Genomic DNA, 22,659 nt, shown 5'->3' on the forward strand with positions numbered 1-22,659 from the left:
ACACGGTCCAGGGGACGGAGGCACAGGAACACAGGGGAACTGGGAGGGCTGCTGTGCGACAGGGGGCGGACAGGCCAAGGGAACCCACTCTCCACGAGGCCCTCTCCTCCATCATGGGAGCATACCACCACTCCCAGAAGATGATGTCGACGGTCCTGGTCAAGTTTCAGGAGACCCAGCGCCTGTAGGAGGACCAGTATTTGGGGTTCAGGGAGGAGCTAAGGACCATCAGCTCCGCCCTGGGCACCATCGTAGGGTTGCTGAAGGACATACAGCAGACCATGAGGGACACCGTGGCACTCCAAGGGGCCCCTGACACTAGCATGGACGGTGAACTGCCCACCACCTCCGCCGGCACTAGTGGACAGGATGCCCCGCCACAGGACCACCATACCAGCACCCCACCCCCTGCAGACGGACAACCACCACGCAATCGGTCCCTGAGATCCAGGAACAGGACAGAGCAAGATGGCAAGACCCCCGCTAGGAAATGAGACCACCCTGATTGTCATCCCACTGTCCCACTTTGTTACCCTGTCCATACTGAAACTGCCCCAGCTCCACTTCCTATGCCCATATGGGCAGTGCACCTGTGAGACTAATAGACTGGACTCTGCCATGGACATTCCTCCACCATCACTCATCACCATTTTACAACCCCCCCTCCATTTTTGAGCACTTAAATAAACACTCTTGAACCACAAAACAATTTGGAGTCAGTCTATGATTTGTTAAAATGTATTATCAATGACAGTGTCAAAATGCGTTTCTAGTTGTGAAGGCAGCATACCTATGTCACACATCACAAGTCCTTGAAGGATACATGCAGATGACACACGTTGGTAACCACACCTGTGAAACCGTAATGGAAAGGAACAACTCAGTTACCAAATAATCCCATGAAATTACACACAGGATAGAGGAAGACGTGTGACAGTGAATGTAATGGTAAAAATGAAAATGTTCTCACCTGTGTGTCACTGGAAATATTGCTGTATGACTGACTCCCTGTTGTCGTTGTCTTCTTCCTCAGCTTCCTCCTCATCACTGTCTGCACCATCCTCCTACAGAAAAGGCACCTGGCGTCGCAAAGCAAGATTGTGAAGCATCGAGCAGGCGATGATGATCTGGCACACCTTCTTCAGTGAGTATAATAGGGAACCACCTGTCATATGGAGGCACCTGAACCTGGCCTTAAAGAGGCCGAAGGTGCATTCGATCACCCTCCTAGTCTGCCCATGGGCCTCATTGTAGCGTTCCTCTGCCCTGGTCCTGGGATTCCTCACTGGGGTCAATAGCCAGGACAGGTTGGGGTAACCAGAGTCTCCTAATAGCCACACACGGTGCCTCTGGAGTTGACCCATCATATCAGGGATGCTGCTATTCCGCAGGATGTAGGCGTCATGCACTGAGCCAGGGAACATAGCATTAACCTGGGAGATGTACTTGTCTGCCAAACCTACCATCTGTACATTCATCCGGAGACCATCGCCAGAGTCATTGCCCAGGAGGGCCCAAGTATCGTCACTGGTCCGGAGACCACCGCCAGAGTCATTGCCCAGGAGGGTCCAAGTATTGTCACTGGTCATGAGACCACTGCCGGAGTCAGTGCCCAGGAGGGTCCCGGCTGCCACAGCCCCGCTGGGCAATGAGGCAATGTCATGCCACACACCAATGCCCAGTCCAGAGAACGTCATGCCACACACCAATGCCCAGTCCAGAACCGCCATGGCGAAGCACCGCTGAACAGTCCAGAGACCGCCATGGCAAAGCACTGCTGAACAGTCCAGAACCGCCATGGCAAAGCACCGCTGAACAGTCCAGAGACCGCCATGGCAAAGCACCGCTGAACAGTCCAGAACCGCCATGGCAAAGAACCGCTGAACAGTCCAGAGACGGCCATGGCAAAGCACCGCTGAACAGTCCAGAGACCGCCATGGCAAAGCACCGCTGAACATCCAGAGCCCGCCATGGCAAAGCACCGCTGAACAGTCCAGAACCGCCATGGCAAAGCACCGCTGAACAGTCCAGAGACCGCCATGGCAAAGCACCGCTGAACAGTCCAAAACTGCCATGGCGAAGCACCGCTGAACAGTCCAGAGACCGCCATGGCAAAGCACCGCTGAACAGTCCAGAGCACGCCATGGCAAAGCACTGCTGAACAGTCCAGAGACCGCCATAGCAAAGCACGGCTGAACAGTCCAGAACCGCCATGGCAAAGCACAGCTGAACAGTCCAGAGACCGCCATGGCAAAGCACCGCTGAACAGTCCAGAACCGCCATGGCAAAGCACCGCTGAACAGTCCAGAACCACCATGGCAAAGCACCGCTGAACAGTCCAGAGACCGCCATGGCAAAGCACCGCTGAACTGTCCAGAGACCGCCATATCAAAGCACCGCTGAACAGTCCAGAACCGCCATGGAAAAGTACAGCTGAACAGTCCAGAGACCGCCATGGCAAAGCACCGCTGAACAGTCCAGGGCACGCCATGGCAAAGCACCGCTGAACAGTCCAGAGACCGCCATAGCAAAGCACCGCTGAACAGTCCAGAACCGCCATGGCAAAGCACAACTGAACAGTCCAGAGACCGCCATGGCAAAGCACAGCTGAACAGTCCAGAACCGCCATGGCAAAGCACCGCTGAACAGTCCAGAACTGCCATGGCAAAACACCGCTGAACAGTCCAGAGACCGCCATGGCAAAGCACCGCTGAACAGTCCAGAACCGCCATGGCAAAACACCGCTGAACAGTCCAGAGACCGCCATGGTAAAGCACCGCTGAACAGGGAATGCACCGGTGAAGAAGGAAAAGACCGCCACATCAAGCATCGTTATCCCATGTGCACCTGGGACAGTGACGGGACAGGAACTGTCACAGGGAGACTAATCCAGTCTGGGCACCAGTCCCCCTCCAGAACCAGTGGAGGCTGTTATCTAGTTGAGAAACTGTGGCTTTGCAATCCCCAGGATGGTACAGTGGGCAACCCACCCACTGTAGAGCCTTGAGAGACTGTGGCTTTGCACTCCCCAGGATGGTACAGTGGGCAACCCATCCACTGTAGAGACTTGAGAGACTGTGGCTTTGCACTCCCCAGGATGGTACAGTGGGCAACCCACCCACTGTAGAGACTTGTGAGACTGTGGCTTTGCACTCACCAGGATGGTCCAGTGGGCAAGCCACCCACTGTAGAGACTTGAGAGACTGTGGCTTTGCACGCCCCAGGATGGTACAGTGGGCAACCCACCCACTGTAGAGACTTGAGAGACTGTGGCTTTGCACTCCCCAGGATGGTACAGTGGGCAACCGACCCACTGTAGAGACTTGTGAGACTGTGGCTTTGCACTCCCCAGAATTCATCAATGGGCATGTGGCCCCGTCGTGGATCTGGCTTTGCACTCATCCGGCTGAGGTGCCCCACCTTCCCTTCCCCCTGAGGTGCCTGTTGTATTTCTCTCTGATGCCCTGGCAGTGTTCTCTCCGTTTGTGGACAGGTATCTTTTGTGGGCCTCGCCCTTGCATTTTTGGACTAGTGGTGCACGGACATTGATATGTGCATATCTGTAATACTTCTCGTAATGTATATACTTTTGAATGATTTTATAATATATCTGTATATTTTTGAGACATGTACATTGAAACATTACATTGTTTGAACTGATTTTGTTTTGTCTTTGCATTCTTCCGGGGGGGTTGTGGGTTGTTACAGTGATTTTTGTGAATGCATTGGTGTGTGTGTTGTAATATGCGAGCGTGGGGGTGGGGGTGTTGCGTGTGTGTCCCCCTAACTTTTGCCTCCCCCCTCCCCTATGTCGTAGGTGCAGTACTCACCGTTGTCTTCGCCGGCGCTGGCATTGCTCTTCGTAGATGAGTAGGAATACAAGGGCCGGTAGGATTTGTAATTCCGGCTCCATGGAGTTCTCCTTCCTCGTGGGATGTGTTCAGGTGAGCGTTTTCCCATTGCAGAAACTGTTTCGGCCGTGTTTTTATCCACGGTGAATCTGCCCCGGAAAAGGTGGCGGATTGGCGGGTTGTGGTACTATCGCCTGTCTGTTGGCGGTGACCGCCGCGCTGCTTGTCTGTACCGCCGTGGCGGGCGAAGTGTTAAAGTGGCTGTCTTTGTTGGCGGTTTCCGCCAGGGTCATGATTCCCTTTTTTTGTCCGCCGGCCTGTTTGTGGTATTACCGCACCTTTAACACCGTCCGCCAGGGTTGTAATGATCCCCTTAGTCTGTGGATGAGGGGAGAGGGTGAGAACGGATCTTAACATGGTTACATTCATCTTCCAAGTCAAAGAAAAAGAATAAACAGGGTCATGGCCCTTTGTGAGTCAGCACACTGAAAAATAGAAAAAACGCATTTAATATGAGAGCCAAGCAGCTAAGCTGCAGCTCATGCTAATTTAAGGTCTATGAGGTTTTCAATACAGATTTAATAACGCAAATGTTAGTATAAGCTCATTTGAACGTAACATAAACATTTTGATCATCATTATTAGTTTGCGTATACATTGGTGGCCACTCTTCGTGGTCACAATTCAAGCTCACATCTAAGCAAAATTGCTATTATTATAGTTTCTATGCGGCATTATCACACCTTAATTCATAAACATTTCATGCTAATATAGATTATATATATGCTACGCTCTCTCAGTCCCTCCTGTGAGGACGTTCGTCATCACACAAACCTTTCCCTTTGACCTTTCACTTGAATTTTTCACTTTACGCATAATGCGCATTTCAACATCTTGTCCCTTATGTGAACTTTCCCAAATTTCGTTGAACATTTTCCCCCTTTCACTTTCCTCATTCTTGCTGGTTCTTTTTATCCAATTTCTTTTAATGTTATCATTAATTTTGCATGCTCCCCATAATCCTAATAGACAGGCCAGAACGATTAATAGACCCCCTAAAATTTTTGCAAGTACCCCATTCCAAATATTGCTAAACCGGCTCCCTACTCTGGCAATTCCTTTTCCAAATTTTTCCCACACTCCAGGTTCCTTCAAGTCCTTCAGATCTGTACTATCTTTAGTTAGGTTAGTAAGCATACCTCTAATCTTTTTACTATTGTCCGGTATAAATGAGCAACAATGACGCTCGATGAGCATCTTGCAGACTCCGCCGCACTTTGCTAAAAGAATGTCTAAAGCAAGCCGATTTTGAAGAGTCATAGCTCTTTCTGCAGCAAATTCAGTATCCCTCAGGAGTATAGCCCCTGTAAAATGTGTCTGCATGTTATCCACAATAGTAGACAACTTTTGAATCTTTATGGAGTTTAAGATAACCCCTACTGAAGGAATTATGGCTCCAAATATGTCACCAACGACAGCAGCCGCTGTCTCTCATTTTTGTCTAGCATGTTGTAATTCAGACGTTTTAGGTATTTGCTTTAAGTCATCAATCTGGTAAATCTTTGGGAAAACTATTCCCAAATAACATGTCCCATACCATCCCTTAGGTAGACAGTAATAAGCATTAAGTCCACAGATGTAATAGATCCCAGGGATCGCTGGATCCTGTCCATTTAACATGAATGTCCATTTACTCTGAAACAAAAACACGTGTCTGCATTCACTCGTTCCCACAAATAAAGTGTCATGCTCAGACTTTGGCCTATATATACAAAGCCTCCCTACATGCAGTGCATCTATAGCTAGTTTGCCTTGAGTCTTTATTGCAGTGTAAGCATAATCATTTGCATATGTGCGTTTCTCTAATCCTTTTTCTAATCTTTCCTTCAATGCTTTGCGTCTATCATCAGTGTGATCTAAGAAGCTTTTCTCTACAGGTGTCAATAAGCAGGTCAGATTGTTGCGGTGTGCATAAGCTGTCCCAAATGTAAGCGTTGCTTCAAAGAAGCCTCTAACTAATTTTATACTATGCTCCTTAGCTAGCTTGTTTAGAAACTCAATCACAGGCACAAAAGAAAACACAACATCCAGATTTGAATAGAAGTATTGCACATGCTCTTGATTATAGAATCTTGTTAATAGCAAGCTACAGCTTATCCCATAAGTTAATGGCAAGCTATGATAGGTGACCCCTTCTTGCACTGACGAAGGAATCTTTGTACACACATAACAGTTTTTCGCATCCATGGTCTCAACGTACTCATTCAGCAAGCGATAGAAGACATTAGTAGAAAGTTCCCCCTTTGAATTAGTTCCCTCATGCAAGTGTTTTGCATCCTGTTCAAACTTTTCCCACGGTGTTAATGTTGTAGTCTCTGGTTTTGAAGCAGTGTTAGTTGCTTTCTTATCCAACCACAGCAGTCCCACAATCACTCCCACAATTATTATTGCACACATAATACCTAATATAAGACTCAACCAACCACACACCTTACCCTTCTTGTTACTACCTCTATTATAAACCATGCCTGTAAAGAATCAGATAGCGGAATAACAATCAACTTGAGGACGATATAAAACTCTTTTCTTTTCTCTTTTTTTTTCTTTTCTTTGATGCAAAAGTCTCTTTCTCTCTGCGTATATTTTCAGCGTTTCACTCACTCCAGGACCCCTTTGTCAAATCAGGTTAGCAGCTTGTCATAATCAGGTTTCTCAAAGTCAAGTCAGGTTATCAGTGTCTCATCCAGTAATTTATAAGTTTTTCAGTTTTCGATTTTAACAAAGTCTTTTTCTTTGAGTTACTTCAGGTACCGTAGTATTGGCCTGGTACTTCTCGATCAAAACAGAATGCTAAGAATTCTTGTTGCCATTCAGATGTTGTTGAATATGCCCATTCAGGACCTGCGTACCTTCTATTTGCGGTTCTCTTTCTTTTTAGTCTGCGTTCACCTTGCAATTCTCCTTCACTCAGATCTTCTACTCGGGATGTATCAGTCTCTTCTGTCATTGTTTCAGCTGGTACGCTTCTTGCTTTTGCAGCCTGCTTCTCTGGCCAGTTATCTCCCTTATGCGTCTTCTTCCGGTTTGTCTTTTCAGGGCGCTGAATAGCACCCTCCTCTTGTAATATGGTGTTTTCTCTTGATGGACCTGCAACTGGCTCAGGGGATGCCGGAGTACTTGGGTCTCTCTCTATTATTTCCCCTTCTTCTTCTTCTTCTTCTGGATCTGTAACGGGTTCAAGTTCTAACCTGTATCTGTCTAATTCTGGGAGAACCTCTCCTTGATTTAGTTCTCCTGCTGCCCCTATAAAGGCTCTGAAGTTGGAAAGTGGCCGACGGGACCGTGTGAAGACTCCAGGAGGCAAAACAACTCAAAGGGGTCCCAGGGGGATTGCAGAGTCAGCTGTGACTCTTCCAAAGGTGGAGAAGGGCCAGAAGAAGTCTGCGCAGCCTGGTGTGAGCATCACGGCGGAGAAGGGCGGCATCCTTCCCGGCGGTCGGGACGCCACCAACAGCACCGTCGTCACTGGTCCGGAGACCACCGCCAGAGTCATTGCCCAGGAGGGCCCAAGTATCGTCACTGGTCCGGAGACCACCGCCAGAGTCATTGCCCAGGAGGGCTCAAGTATTGTCACTGGTCATGAGACCACTGCCAGAGTCAGTGCCCAGGAGGGTCCCTGCTGCCACAGCCTCGCTGGGCAATGAGGGAACATCATGCAACACACCAATGCCCAGTCCAGAGAACATCATGCCACACACCAATGACCAGTCCAGAACCGCCATGGCGAAGCACCGCTGAACAGTCCAGAGACCACCATGGCAAACCACTGCTGAACAGTCCAGAGACCGCCATGGCAAAGCACCGCTGAACAGTCCAGAACCGCCATGGCAAACCACCGCTGAACAGTCCAGAGACCGCCATGGCAAAGCACCGCTGAACAGTCCAGAACCGCCTTGGCAAAGCACCGCTGAAGAGTCCAGAGACCGCCATGGCAAAGCACCGCTGAAGAGTCCAGAGACCGCCATGGCAAAGCACCGCTGAACAGTCCAGAGACCGCCATGGCAAAGCACCGCTAAACAGTCCAGAACCGCCATGGCAAAGCACCGCTGAACAGTCCAGAGACCGCCATGGCAAAGCACCGCTGAACAGTCCAGAACCGCCATGGCAAAGCACCGCTGAACAGTCCAGAGAATGCCATGGCAGAGCACCGCTGAACAGTCCAGAGACCGCCATGGCAAAGCACCGCTGAACAGTCCAGAGACCGCCATGGCAAAGCACCGCTGAACAGTCCAGAACCGCCATGGCAAAGCACCGCTGAACAGTCCAGAGACCGCCATGGCAAAGCACCGCTGAACAGTCCAGAGACCGCCATGGCAAAGCACCGCTGAACAGTCCAGAGCCCGCCATGGCAAAGCAACGCTGAACAGTCCAGAGCCCGCCATGGCAAAGCACCGCTGAACAGTCCAGAACCGCCATGGCAAAGCACCACTGAACAGTCCAGAGACCGCCATGGCAAAGCACCGCTGAACAGTCCAGAACCGCCATGGCAAAGCACGGCTGAACAGTCCAGAACCGCCATGGCAAAGCACAGCTGAACAGTCCAGAGACCGCCATGGCAAAGCACCGCTGAACAGTCCAGAACCGCCATGGCAAAGCACCGCTGAACAGTCCAGAACCGCCATGGCAAAGCACCGCTGAACAGTCCAGAGACCGCCATGGCAAAGCACCGCTGAACAGTCCAGAACCGCCATGGCAAAGCACCGCTGAACAGTCCAGAGACCGCCATGACAAAGCACCGCTGAACAGGGCATGCACCGGTGAAGAAGGAAAAGACCGCCACATCAAGCATCGTTATAGCCATGTGCACCTGGGACAGTGACGGGACAGGAACTGTCATGGGGAGACTAATCGAGTCTGGGCACCAGTCCCCCTCCAGAACCAGTGGAGGCTGTTATCTACTTGAGAAACTGTGGCTTTGCAATCCCCAGGGTGGTACAGTGGGCAACCCACCCACTGTAGAGACTTGAGAGACTGTGGCTTTGCACTCCCCAGGATGGTACAGTGGGCAACCCACCCACTGTAGAGACTTGAGAGACTGTGGCTTTGCACTCCCCAGGATGGTACAGTGGGCAACCCACCCACTGTAGAGACTTGTGAGACTGTGGCTTTGCACTCCCCAGGATGGTCCAGTGGGCAAGCCACCCACTGTAGAGACTTGAGAGGCTGTGGCTTTGCACGCCCCAGGATGGTACAGTGGGCAACCCACCCACTGTAGAGACTTGAGAGACTGTGGCTTTGCACTCCCCAGGATGGTACAGTGGGCAACCCACCCACTGTAGAGACTTGTGAGACTGTGGCTTTGCACTCCCCAGGATACATCAATGGGCATGGGGCCCCGTCGTGGATCTGGCTTTGCACTCATCCGGCTGAGGTGCCCCCCTTCCCTTCCCTTCCCCCTGAGGTGCCTGTTGTATTTCTCTCTGATGCCCCGGCAGTGTTCTCTCCGTTTGTGGACAGGTATCTTTGGTGGGCCTCGCCCATGCATTTTTGGAGTAGTGGTGCACGGACATTGATATGTGCATATCTGCACTACTTCTCGTAATGTATATATTTTTGAATTATTTTATAATATATCTGTATATTTTTGAGACATGCATTTTGAAACATTACATTGTTTGAACTGATTTCGTTTTGTCTTTGCATTCTTCCGGGGGGGTTGTAGGTTGTTACAGGGATTTTTGTGAATGCATTGGTGTGTGTGTTGTAATATGCGAGGGTGGGGGTGGGGGTGTTGCGTGTGTGGCCCCCTATCTTTTGCCTCCCCCTCCCCTATGTCGTAGGTGCAGTACTCACCGTTGTCTTCGCCGGCGCCGGCGTTGCTCTTCATAGATGAGTAGGAATACAAGGGCCGGTAAGATTTGTAATTCCAGCTCCATGGAGTCCTCCTTCCTCGTGGGATGTGTTCAGGTGAGCGTTTTCCCATTGCAGAAACTGTTTCGGCAGTGTTTTTATCCACGGTGAATCCGCCCCGGAAAAGGTGGCGGATTGGCGGGTTGTGATACTATGGGCGGTATATTGTCTTCCGCCTGTCTGTTGGCGGTGACTGCCGCGCTGCTTGTCTGTACCGCCGTGGCGGGCGGAGTGTTAAAGTGGCTGTCTTTGTTGGCGGTTTCCGCCAGGGTCATGATTCCCTTTTTTTGTCCGCCGGCATGTTTGCGGTATTACCGCACCTTTAACACCGTCCGCCAGGGTTGTAAGGATCCCCTTAGTCTGTGGACGAGGGGAGAGGGTGAGAACGGATCTTAACATGGTTACATTCATTTTCCAAGTCAAAGAAAAAGAATAAACAGGGTCATGGCCCTTTGTGAGTCAGCACACTGAAAAATAGAAAAAACGCATTTAATATGAGAGCCAAGCAGCTAAGCTGCAGCTCATGCTAATTTAAGGCCTATGAGGTTTTCAATACAGATTTAATAACGCAAATGTTAGTATAAGCTCATTTGAACATAACATAAACATTTTGATCATCATTATTAGTTTGCGTATACATTGATGGCCACTCTTCGTGGTCACAATTCAAGCGCACATCTAAGCAAAATTGTTATTTTTATAGTTTCTATGCGGCATTATCACACCTTAATTCATAAACATTTCATGCTAATATAGATTATATATATGCTACGCTCTCTCAGTCCCTCCTGTAAGGACGTTCGTCATCACACAAACCTTTCCCTTTGACCTTTCACTTGAATTTTTCACTTTACGCATAATGCGCATTTCAACATCTTGTCCCTTATGTGAACTTTCCCAAATTTCGTTGAACATTTTCTCCCTTTCACTTTCCTCATTCTTCCTGGTTCTTTTTATCCAATTTCTTTTAATGTTATCATTAATTTTGCATGCTCCCCATAATCCTAATAGACAGGCCAGAACGATTAATAGACCCCCTAAAATTTTTGCAAGTACCCCATTCCAAATATTGCTAAACCGGCTCCCTACTCTGGCAATTCCTTTTCCAAATTTTTCCCACACTCCAGGTTCCTTCAAGTCCTTCAGATCTGTACTATCTTTAGTTAGGTTAGTAGGCATACCTCTAATCTTTTTACTATTGTCCGGTATAAATGAGCAACAATGACGCTCGTTGAGCATCTTGCAGACTCCGCCGCTCTTTGCTAAAAGAATGTCTAAAGCAAGCCGATTTTGAAGAGTCATAGCTCTTTCTGCAGCAAGTTCAGTATCCCTCAGGAGTATAGCCCCTGTAAAATGTGTCTGCATGTTATCCACAATAGTAGACAACTTTTGAATCTTTATGGAGTTTAAGATAACCCCTACTGAAGGAATTATGGCGGTCATTCTGACCTCGGGGGTAAAAGGCGCTTACCGCCGGTCAGAAGACCGCCATAACACCGCCGCGGCCGCGGTAAACCGCCACGGTCATTCTGACCCGCAACTGGCAAACCGCCAAAAACCCGACATCCACAAAAGTCTGCCACACCAAAGGTCAGCGAAAAAATGGCGATGACCAAACCTCCACCGTCACGCCAACAGAAATACGCCCATACCATTACGACCCACGAATCCACGCGGCGGTCTTTCAAACGCGGTATTCCATTGGCGGTACACACCGCTGCGCTCAAAATACACACACCCTTACAAAACACAACCACATTGGACAGTTTGAAATACACACACCTGATACATATACACACACCACACCCACACACCCAATACAATATATAACACACACCCACATTACCCACAAACCCTTACTTCCACAATTGCGAATCAAGGACAGAGAGAGACAGCACTGCTTAGAGTAGACCATCACACAGAGGCTAATCACAACATCACCCACACAATTACAAGGCACAAAACACCATACACCATCACACTCATCACACTCCACAAAACATACAACATCCCTCACCTCATCCACACCACCCCATGGCACCCCAAAGACACCCCAGGTTCTCTGACGCAGAACTCAGGGTCATGGTGGAGGAAATAGTACGTGTAGAGCCCCAGCTCTTCGGGGCACAGGTGCAGCATACAACAATTGCTAGGAAGATGGAGCTATGGCAAAGGATAGTCGACAGGGTCAACGCAGTGGGACAGCATCCACGCAATCGGGAGGACATCAGGAAGAGATGGAACAACCTACGGGGGAAGGTGCGTTCCATGGTATCAAGGTACAACATTGCGGTGCAGAAGACTGGCGGGGACCCCCACCTACTCCCCCAGAATTCACAGCATGGGAGGAGGAAGTCTTGCACATCCTGCATCCTGAGGGCCTCGCAGGAGTAGCTGGAGGAATGGACTCTGGTAAGTCAAATCTTAACTACTACTTCCCACCCCACCCCATCTGCATGCCAGCACATACCCCCACCCTCACCCCGACCCCCATCACACCAACTCCTTCCAAATGTACCACCATCACAACCCACCCATCCCAACACCTAGACCTGCATGCGACCACAAAGCATGGACACCCATCACCAAAGCATGCCCACTGCACATAACCATCTCCCCCACAAGCCACCCTCACAAAAGCCCCCACACAGGAATGCCTGCACTTGGGTACACGGACACCCATCCATCCCACGAAAAGCCACACACAGAACCAATAACCATACCCTTATACCCCTGCAGGACCCGAACGCCACCACACCGCCACGGAGGGTCCAGAGATGTCCATCCCACCCCCAGAAGAGGCCCCCAGCGATGACAGCAGCTCTGTCGACCTGGACCCAGATGACCAGCCTGGCCCATCGGGGACCTCTGTACAGTCGGTTCCCCACAGACAGCCACAGGCTACACCAGACCTAACCCCCTCTGGGAACACCAGCACAGCTCCCACCCAGCGGGCCCATGCCTCTGTCTCCAGGACACGTTAATCAGCGGTGTGTCCGCCACTACAGGGCACCCAGGTTGACCCACCACCCCAACAACAACAGGGACCTGGGGGCAGTGGTAGTGGGCACATCGTCCAGGGGACAGAGGCCCAGGGAAACAGGAGAACTGGGAGGGCTGCTGTGCGACAGGGGGGGGACAGGCCCAGGGAATTGACTCTCCAAGAGGCCCTCACCACCATCATGGGAGCATACCACCACTCCCAGGAGACGATGGCGACGGTACTGGCCAAGTTCCAGGAGATCCAGGCACAGCAGGAGGAACGGTACATGGGGTTCAGAGAGGAACTGAGGAACATCGGTACCGCAATGGGGACCATCGTCCTGGCCCTTAACCAGATAGTCACCACATTGCGGGACCATGTGGCACCCCAAAGGGCCCCTGTCACTAGCCCAGGCCAGGAACAGCCTACCACCTCCGCCAGCGCTAGTGGACAGGAGGCCCCCACACAACGTCAGGCCACCAGAACCCCACCTCCTGCTGAAGAACAACCACCCCGCAAGCGGAACCTGAGATCACACAAGAAGACAGAGTAGGATTGCAAGACCCCCGCCAGCATAAGATACCCCCTGATGTCATCCCACTGTCCCACATTGTCACCCTGTCCAACCTTGAACTGCCCCTGCTCCATCCTTCCACAGGCATATGGACAATGCACCTGTGCGACTGAGAACTGGACTCTGCCATGGACATTTCTCCACCCCCACCCATCACCATTTTACTATCATGTACCTATATGTAGCACTTATAATAAATCACTTATTGCACTTACAATTACAGGAGTCTGCTTTTATTTTACTATTATGTATCACACATAACGGTGCAATTATGTTCTGTTACATTGTAATGACAACATACCAATGACAACAAGCTGTAGTCCATGGACAAACAAAGCAGAAGTCACGCAGTTGGTCAAACAGCTCTGAAAAGTGAAGGGAAAGTCACAATTCAGTTAAAAGGAAATGGGGGGAAACACAGAAAGTAGAGATGCAGGAGGCCTCAAGTAAATGTAAAATGGCGTGGGTGAATCTTACCTGTGTGCTACTGAAAATACTGCTGTATAACTGTATCCCTGTTGTCCGTGTCGTCCCCGTCGTCTTCCTCCTCTTCACTCTCCACAGGCTCCACAGCTGCTACAACACCACCATCTGGACCATCCTCCTGAACAAAAGGCACCTGGCGTCGCAATGCAAGATTGTGAAGCATACAGCAGGCCACGATGATATGGCACACCTTCTTTGGTGAGTACATTAGGGATCCACCTGTCATATGCAGGCACCTAAACCTGGCCTTCAGGACCCCGAAGGTCCTTTCTATTATCCTCCTAGTTCGCCCATGGGCCTCATTGTACCGTTCCTCTGCCCTTGTCCTGGGATTCCTCACTGGGGTCAATAGCCAGGAGAGGTTGGGGTAACCAGAGTCACCTAATAACCACACACAGTGTCTCTGTAGCTGTTCCATCACATAGGGGACGCTGCTATTTCACATAACATACGCGTCATGCACTGACCCAGGGAACTTGGCATTCACATGGGAGATGTACTGGTCTGCCAAACGGACCACCTGGACATTCATCGAATGATAGCTCTTTCTATTTCTGTACACCTGCTCACTGCCTTTGGGGGGTACCAAAGCCACATGGGTCCCATCAATGGCACCAATGATGTTGGGGATATGTCCAAGGGCATAGAAATCACCCTTCACAGTAGCCAAATCATCCTCCTCAGGGAAAACAATGTAGCTCCGCATGTATTTCATCAGGGCAGACAACACTCTGGACAAAACCTTAGAAAACATAGGCTGAGACATCCCTGATGACATGGCCACTGTTGTCTGAAAAGACCCACTTGCCAAAAAATGGAGTACTGAGAGAACCTGCACCAGAGGGGGAATCCCTGTGGGTTGGTGGATGGGGGACATCAGGTCTGGCTCCAGCTGGGCACACCGTTCATGAATAGTGACTCTGTCAAGTCTGTAACGAAGTATAATATGTCGTTCTTCCATTGTCGACAGGTCCACCAGCGGTCGGTACACGGGAGGATTCATCCTTCTCCTCGCAAGTCCCAGCGGACGGTGCCTAGGAAGGACAACATGGAGTCCAGAGTGAAGCAAGCCACAGGTTCGTTCACACAGCTTGCACAGTAAATGAATCGCAATGCAGTGAAAGGCGTGTATGGGTGGCAATGCACGGCCTAGCCCTGTGTGACGCAGTAGAAATTATGCCATGTGGGCCTTTGAAATGGCGGCTGCCTGACCTGTGAAGTGTGACAATGGGATGTGAGGTCAATGCGCTGGAGTGGCACACCGTGGCGGTAGGCGGTCGAAGACCGCGGTGCGAATCCGCATTGGTTAACATTGAACCCTATGGGTCTCAGTAGCCAATGACGATGTGCGCCGGCGGTCGCGGTACGCACCGCCGCGGTACGCACCGCCGCGGGCGTGACCGCCATTTTCTAGCTGCTTAATCACTCGAGACCTGATCATCCACAGGAGAGGACCTATACTGCAAGTGCTGCTGTGACCTCGGTCTGGGAGATACTATGGCTGCTGCGACTGGGGAAAAGGCCCCTGCCTTCACTTCAGAAGAGTTGGAGAAACTTGTTGATGGGGTCCTCCCCCAGTATGCGCTACTCTACGGTCCTCCAGACCAACAGGTGAGTACACTGGGTGCACGTTGAATGGGCTATGCCTGTGTTGAGTGAGGTGTATGTAAGATGGTGGGGAGGGGAGCGAATGAGGAGTGCAACGTACGACAGATGAGAGCATGTGCCACATGCCAAGGTTGGGGAGGGGGGGGCACTCACATCTACCATGCAGAAAAGTGATGATATTTCCTTTCCCACCCTGTACATGTCACATAGGTCAGCGCCCATCAGAAGATTGAGATTTGGCGTGCCATCGCCAAGGACGTCCGGGCCCTGGGGGTCCACAACAGACGGGGCACCCACTGCCGAAAGAGGTGGGAGGACATCCGCCGCGGGACCAGGAAGACCGCCGAGTCTCTGCTGGGGATGGCCTCCCAACGTAGGAGGGGTGCCAGCCGCCAATTGACCCCCCTGATGTCCCGGATCCTGGCGGTGGCCTTCCCCGATTTGGATGGGCATGTGGGGACATCACAGCAGACACAAGGGGGTGAGTATCAGCACATTCTGCTATCTTTGCGCGCAGTGGAGGTGTCTGGGTTGGGGAGGAGGGCTGTGGTTGACTTTAGGCCAGGGCGCTTTCTGTAGGCTAGTCCCCTCCTTTAGGCATGGCCCTGTGCCCCCGCCCCCCACCTCTGTAGGGTGCCAAGTCGAGCTATCCATGGTCCTGCATCACCCATGTGTGCATTAGTCACAAGTACTGAGTAGTGTACCCCGATTACGCGGCGTAGTACAGGGGGCTTCTGTGTCTGTCCTCTCCGCCAACGGTGTTGCCAATGCATGCACTCAACCTGTCTTTATTTCTCCCCCCACCCATTTTCTTTATCTTCCTGTGCATGTGTGCATTAGCATCATCAGGCGGAGGAGAATTGGCATCGGAGCACGAGGGAGCTGCAACTCACATGGCCCCGGAGGGCCATGCTACAGACACCGAGTTCACCAGTGAGACGGAGGGCGAGGGGAGCTCCACAACGGGGACCCGTGGAGACGTCAGCGACACCGACACGTCCTCGGAAGGGAGCTCCCTTGCGGTGGCGGCAACATCCGTGGCCACCGCCACAACAGGTACAGCTGAGACCCAGCGCACCAGCCCCGCCCTCCCAGCAGCCCCTCGGCCTTCACTCTGTGCCTGCTCGCCCAGGAAGGCGGGCATCTCCTTCGCCCCAGGCACCTCAGGCCCTGCCCCAGTTACCCCTGCTGCCCTCAGTGAAGAGGTCATTGACCTCCTCAGGACACTCATTGTTGGGCAGTCTATCCTCTTGAATGCCATCCAGGGTGTAGAAAGGGAGGTGCATCGGAGGAATGCATACCTGGAGGGCATTCATTCGGGTCAGGCTGCCCATCAACGATCGTTCAATGCTCTGGCCTCAGCACTGATGGCAGCCATTGTCCCGGTTTCCAGCCTCCCTCTTCTCACTGCCTCCACCCAGTCCCCGTCTCCTGTTCCTCTGCCTATCCCATCCACACCATCAGACCAGCCTGCACACACCTCAACACCCAAGGGCAGCTCATCCAGACATAAGCACCACAGATCCCACAAGCATTCACACAAACAACATCCAGATGCAGACATGGCAACAGTCACTACCACCTCTGTGTCCCCCTCCTCCTCGTCTCCCTCCTCCCTCCCTGTGATGTCTCCACTCACACCTGCATGCACACCACCATCAGCCAGTACTTCCATCACCAGCACACCCTCCAGTACAGTCCGCACACATGCAGTCACCACGCCCACTGCCATTTACAAGTCCCCTGTGTCCTCTCCCAGTGTGTCTGTCACCCCCTCTTCCAAAACACACAAACGCAGGCAGCCACCCACCCAACAGCCATCCACCTCACCACTGCCTACGTCACAAGCACCTGCACCCAAAGACAGCACACTTGACTCTCCTACAACCACCTCCTCTTCCTCCACTCCCATACCCACTGCACCTACCATTCCCATTGCTCCTAAAAAACTTTTCCTCTCCAAAGTTAACCTCTTTGCATCACCTGACCCACCCCCTCCATCTGGTAAGAGTCCTAAGAGCACCTCAGCCACCACAGCCCTGCATCGAGGGCGACCATTGTGCACGGGTTTTGGAGTCCACCTTTCCCGAGTGCAGATACATCGGCCAGCAGCAAGGGGACAGCCAGCCCACCCCCTGGGAAGAGAACCCGAAAAACAAAGGGCCGGCGCGAGAAGGCTGAGACGGCTGCCACCAAGGAGCGTAGTCGTGGCCCGTCACCTGCCACAACATCAAGGGGAGGCAAGGGCCAGAGAGCTTCATCGAAGGAGGGCAAGGGCAGCAGGGCGGAGAAGTCAGACAACAGGCGCGCGGACCAGGAGGGCCCCACCAGCCCCATCCCGGGTGTGACGGAGGACACCCACGGGCCCAGAACTCCATCACAGGAGGGGCCAGCAACCGCACGGTCGGAGGGCGACTAAGCGGGGAGCCCTGGCCAGGTCTGGCTCCCTTGAAAGACAGGACAAGCACCGCTGAAGAGGGCCCCGCCAAGACAGGCACCGCTGAAGAGGGCCCCGCCGTGAAGAGCACCGCTGAAGAGGGCCCCACCAAGACAGGCACCGCTGAAGAGGGCCCCGCCAAGACAAGCACCGCTGAAGAGGGCCCTGCCGTGAAGAGCACCGCTGAAGAGGGCCCCGCCAAGACAGGCACCGCTAAAGAGGGCCCCGCCAAGACAGGCACCGCTGAAGAGGGCCACGCCAAGACAGGCACTGCTGAAGAGGGCCCCGCCAAGACAGGCACCGCTGAAGAGGGCCCCGCCAAGACAGGCACCGCTGAAGAGGGCCCCGCCGTGAAGAGCACCGCTGAAGAGGGCCCCACCAAGACAGGCACCACTGAAGAGGGCCCCGCCAAGACAGGCACCGCTGAACAGGGCCCCGCCGTCTCAAGCACCGCTCCGCTGGGGCCTTCAACTCTAGCACCGCTCCGCTGGGCCCTTCCTGTCAAGCACCGCTCCGCTGGGCCCGTCATCTCAAGCACCGCTCCGCTGGGGCCTTCATCTCAAGCACCGCTCCGCTGGGCCCTTCCTGTCAAGCACCGCTCCGCTGGGCCCCGCCGTCTCAAGCACCGCTCCGCTGGGCCCTTCCTGTCAAGCACCGCTCCGCTGGGCCCTTCATCTCAAGCACCGCTCCGCTGGGCCCTTCAACTCTAGCACCGCTCCACTGGGCCCCGCCGTCTCAAGCACCGCTCCGCTGGGCCCTTCCTGTCAAGCACCGCTCCGCTGGGCCCTTCATCTCAAGCAGCGCTCTGCTGGGCCCTTCATCTCAAGCAGCGCTCCGCTGGGCCCTTCCTGTCAAGCACCGCTCCGCTGGGCCCTTCATCTCAAGCACCGCTCCGCTGGGCCCTTCCTGTCAAGCACCGCTCCGCTGGGCCCCGCCGTCTCAAGCACCGCTCCGCTGGGCCCTTCATCTCAAGCACCGCTCCGCTGGGCCCTTCAACTCTAGCACCGCTCCGCTGGGCCCTTCCTGTCAAGCACCGCTCCGCTGGGCCCCGCCGTCTCAAGCACCGCTGGCCCATTGACAGTGCCGGTTCTGTGTCGAGCTGGGGTTCACGCTGCACTCTGAACACCCTGCCTCCTCCAATACCAGTGGAGTCGGTTATCCATCTGATGGACTGTGGCTTTGAACTCCCCAGGATGGCACAGTGGGCAACCCACCCACTGTAGAGACTTGAGAGACTGTGGCTTTGCACTCCCCAGGATGGCACAGTGGGCAATCCACCCACTGTAGAGACTTGTGAGACTGTGGCTTTGCACTCCCCAGGATGGCACAGTGGGCAATCCACCCACTGTAGAGACTTGTGAGACTGTGGCTTTGCACTCCCCAGGATGGCACAGTGGCCATGGAGGCCCCTCGTGGATCTGGCATCGTGGACTCCTGTGGCTGAGGTGCCCCCCCTTCCCTTCCCCCTGAGGTGCCTGTAGTTTTATCATCTGATGCCCCAGCAGTGTTCTCTCCAACGGTATCTGGTCTCCTGTGTGGGCTTTGCCCATGTGTTTGTGGACATTGGCCCACGGACTGTGGAACTTTAACAAAATGAGCTGGACTTCTTGCCTATGTATTTAGATTTAGCACTGCTCATTTGTTTTTTTAAATATTTAAAATAGATGATTTTCCATGACTTCAATGAACCTCTGAGTTGTTGCTCTGCATTGGTGTGTAGATAGTTGGGGGGGGGGGGGTGTATGGCGTATGTGTGTGCCCGTAAGCTTTCCTCCTCCCCCCTCCCCTGTGTCGTAGGTGCAGTACTCACCGTTGTCGTCTGCGCCGGCGTTCGTACTCGTGGTAGATGAGCAGGTAGACAATAGCTGGTAGGATGTTTAATTCGGGTTCCATGCTGTCCAGGTTCCTCGTGGAGTGTGTATATGTGAGCGTTTTCCCGTTCATAGTCTGTTTCCGCCGTGTTTTTATCGGCGGGGCTCCCGCCCCGGAAAAGGTGGCGGATTGGTGAGTTGTGATAGGGTGGGCGGTACATTGTCTGCCGCCTGCCTGTTGGCGGTGACCGCCGCACTGTTTGTCTGTCCTGCCGTGGCGGTCGAAGTGTTAAAGTGGCGGGCTGTGTTGGCGGTTCCCGCCAGGGTCAGAATTCCTTTTTTTTAACCGCCTGCCTGTTGGCGGGTTGGCCGCTGCTTTATCACCGACCGCCAGGGTTGGAATGACCCCCTATGGCTCCAAATATGTCACCAACGACAGCAGCCGCTGTCTCTTGTTTTTGTCTAGCATGTTGTAATTCAGACGTTTTAGGTATTTGCTTTAAGTCATCAATCTGGTAAATCTTTGGGAAAACTATTCCCAAATAACATGTCCCATACCATTCCTTAGGTAGACGGTAATAAGCATTAGGTCCACAGATGTAATAGATCCCAGGGATCGCTGGATCCTGTCCATTTAACATGAATGTCCATTTACTCTGAAACAAAAACACGTGTCTGCATTCACTCGTTCCCACAAATAAAGTGTCATGCTCAGACTTTGGCCTATATATACAAAGCCTCCCTACATGCAGTGCATCTATAGCTAGTTTGCCTTGCGTCTTAATGGCAGTGTAAGCTTAATCATTTGGATATGTGCGTTTCTCTAATCCTTTTTCTAATCTTTCCTTCAATGCTTTGCGTCTATCATCAGTGTGATCTAAGAAGCTTTTCTCTACAGGTGTCAATAAGCAGGTCAGATTGTTGCGGTGTGCATAAGCTGTCCCAAATGTAAGCGTTGGTTCAAAGAAGCCTCTAACTAATTTTATACTATGCTCCTTAGCTAGCTTGTTTAGAAACTCAATCACAGGCACAAAAGAAAACACAACATCCAGATTTGAATAGAAGTATTGCACATGCTCTTGATTACAGAATCTTGTTAATAGCAAGCTACAGCTTATCCCATAAGTTAATGGCAAGCTATGATAGGTGACCCCTTCTTGCACTGATGAAGGAATCTTTGTACACACATAACAGTTTTTCGCATCCATGGTCTCAACGTACTCATTCAGCAAGCGATAGAAGACATTAGTAGAAAGTTCCCCCTTTGAATTAGTTCCCTCATGCAAGTGTTTTGCATCCTGTTCAAACTTTTCCCACAGTGTTAATGTTGTAGTCTCTGGTTTTGAAGCAGTGTTAGTTGCTTTCTTATCCAACCACAGCAGTCCCACAATCACTCCCACAATTATTATTGCACACACAATACCTAATATAAGACTCAACCAACCACACACCTTACCCTTCTTGTTACTACCTCTATTATAAACCATGCCTGTAAAGAATCAGATAGCGGAATAATAATCAACTTGAGGACGATATAAAACTCTTTTCTTTTCTCTTTTTTTTTTTTCTTTTCTTTGATGCAAAAGTCTCTTTCTCTCTGCGTATATATACAGCGTTCCACTCACTCCAAGACCCCTTTGTCAAATCAAGTTAGCAGCTTGTCATAATCAGGTTTCTCAAAGTCAAGTCAGGTTATCAGTGTCTCATCCAGTAATTTATAAGTTTTTCAGTTTTCGATTTTAACAAAGTATTTTTCTTTGAGTTACTTCAGGTACCGTAGTATTGGCCTGGTACTTCTCGATCAAAACAGAATGCTAAGAATTCTTGTTGCCATTCAGATGTTGTTGCATATGCCCATTCAGGACCTGCGTACCTTCTATTTGTGGTTCTCTTTCTTTTTAGTCTGCGTTCACCTTGCAATTCTCCTTCACTCAGATCTTCTACTCGGGATGTATCAGTCTCTTCTGTCATTGTTTCACCTGGTACGCTTCTTGCTTTTGCAGCCTGCTTCTCTGGCCAGTTATCTCCCTTATGCATCTTCTTCCGGTTTGTCTTTTCAGGGCGCTGAATAGCACCCTCCTCTTGTAATATGGTGTTTTCTCTTGATGGACCTGCAACTGGCTCAGGGGATGTCGGAGTACTTTGGTCTCTCTCTATTATTTCCCCTTCTTCTTCTTCTTCTTCTTCTGGATCTGTAACGGGTTCAAGTTCTAACCCGTATCTGTCTAATTCTGGGAGAACCTCTCCTTGATTTAGTTCTCCTGCTGCCTCTACTGAGATAGGCACACTGTCACCTCTCTCGAACTCGTTCACTGTTTGAAGGACTAGGCTGTTCTCAGTGGGCTCCCCTGCAGTCTCAGTTCCCTCTTGGGTGTTTTCTGGCCCTGAGACGTCCCTCTCTGGAACTGTTGTGCCGGAAACTTCAAGTTCCCCATCAGTTGGACACGTTACCTTTTTTGTGTGACTGGCATGTATCCAATTTGGAACGCCTGTACATTTCACAGCAGTGGTTGTTGTCAAGATTACTTGATATGGCCCCTTCCAGCACGGCTCCAAACTCGACTTTCTCACGTGCTTCTTGACAACCGCCCAGTCACCGGCTTGTAGAGTGTGACCTGGATCTCCGATCGGTGGCAATGTGTTAGCTTCTACCTGGTGAGAGAAAGAGCAAATCACATCAGCCAAGCCTTTGCAGTAGTCCAACACCATATCATCCGTGATATTCACTAGAGCATTTGCAGGTACTGCGGGTAACCTCATAGCTCTGCCCATGAGGATCTCATGGGGTGATAGTCCTGTCTTCTTATCATGGGTGTTCCTCATTGACATCAGCACTAAGGGTAATGCATCTGGCCATTTCATATTGGTAGCTGTGCACATCTTTGCCATTCTTGATTTCAAGGTACCATTCATTTGCTCTACTAATCCTGATGCTTCAGGGCGGTAGCTACAGTGCAGCTTCTGTTCAATATCTAATGCGGCACACAAGAGTTTAATCA

Source organism: Pleurodeles waltl, chromosome 11 (genome assembly GCF_031143425.1).
Source record: "Pleurodeles waltl isolate 20211129_DDA chromosome 11, aPleWal1.hap1.20221129, whole genome shotgun sequence".
Taxonomy (NCBI): domain Eukaryota; kingdom Metazoa; phylum Chordata; class Amphibia; order Caudata; family Salamandridae; genus Pleurodeles; species Pleurodeles waltl.